The sequence below is a fragment of the Micropterus dolomieu genome, linkage group LG19 (genome assembly GCF_021292245.1).
Source record: "Micropterus dolomieu isolate WLL.071019.BEF.003 ecotype Adirondacks linkage group LG19, ASM2129224v1, whole genome shotgun sequence".
Taxonomy (NCBI): domain Eukaryota; kingdom Metazoa; phylum Chordata; class Actinopteri; order Centrarchiformes; family Centrarchidae; genus Micropterus; species Micropterus dolomieu.
In genome coordinates, this window is record NC_060168.1 from 33,181,651 (window position 1) to 33,182,993 (window position 1,343).

The window sequence follows — 1,343 nt, forward strand, 5'->3', positions numbered from 1 at the left end:
GGGGTGGGAACATAAAACAGGTGGATCATCAGCAAGAAAAGCTAAACACTGACAGCAAACACAGACAACTTCAGAATAAAACAGGAAGAAAGCAAGTCACAGACACAAGGAGAGAACAGACAGGGCTCACAGACAAACTGTAACTTGACACCAGGACATACCATGAAGAAATAAATGTGCTGCGTCTGTAGAATAAAGAAATAAACACGCTGCATTTGTAGAATAAAGAAATAAACGTGCAGCGTCTTTAGAATAAAGAAATAAACGCGCTGCGCTGTAGAGTAAAGAAATAAACGTGCAGCGTCTGTAGAATAAAGAAATAAACACGCTGCATTTGTAGAATAAAGAAATAAACGTGCAGCGTTTGTAGAATAAAGAAATAAACACTCTGCATTTGTAGAATAAAGAAATAAACGTGCAGCGTCTTTAGAATAAAGAAATAAACGCGCTGCGCTTGTAGAGTAAAGAAATAAACGTGCAGCGTCTGTAGAATAAAGAAATAAACACGCTGCATTTGTAGAATAAAGAAATAAACGCGCTGCGTTTGTAGAATAAAGAAATAAATGTGCAGCATCTGTAGAGTAAAGAAATAAATGTGCAGCGTCTGTAGAATAAATAAATAAATGTACAGCGTCTTTAGAATAAAGAAATAAATGTGCAGCGTCTTTAGAATAAAGAAATAAACACGCTGCATTTGTAGAATAAAGAAATAAACGTGCAGCGTTTGTAGAATAAAGAAATAAACACTCTGCATTTGTAGAATAAAGAAATAAACGTGCAGCGTCTTTAGAATAAAGAAATAAACGCGCTGCATCTGTAGAGTAAAGAAATAAATGTGCAGCGTCTGTAGAATAAATAAATAAATGTGCAGCGTCTTTAGAATAAAGAAATAAACACGCTGCATTTGTAGAATAAAGAAATAAACGTGCAGCGTTTGTAGAATAAAGAAATAAATGTGCAGCGTCTTTAGAATAAAGAAATAAACACGCTGCATTTGTAGAATAAAGAAATAAACGTGCAGCGTTTGTAGAATAAAGAAATAAACACGCTGCGTCTTTAGAATAAAGAAATAAACACGCTGCATTTGTAGAATAAAGAAATAAACGTGCAGCGTTTGTAGAATAAAGAAATAAATGTGCAGCGTCTGTAGAATAAAGAAATAAACGTGCAGCGTCTTTAGAATAAAGAAATAAACACGCTGCATTTGTAGAATAAAGAAATAAACGTGCAGCGTTTGTAGAATAAAGAAATAAATGTGCAGCGTCTGTAGAATAAAGAAATAAATGTGCAGCGTCTTTAGAATAAAGAAATAAACACGCTGCATTTGTAGAATAAAGAAATAA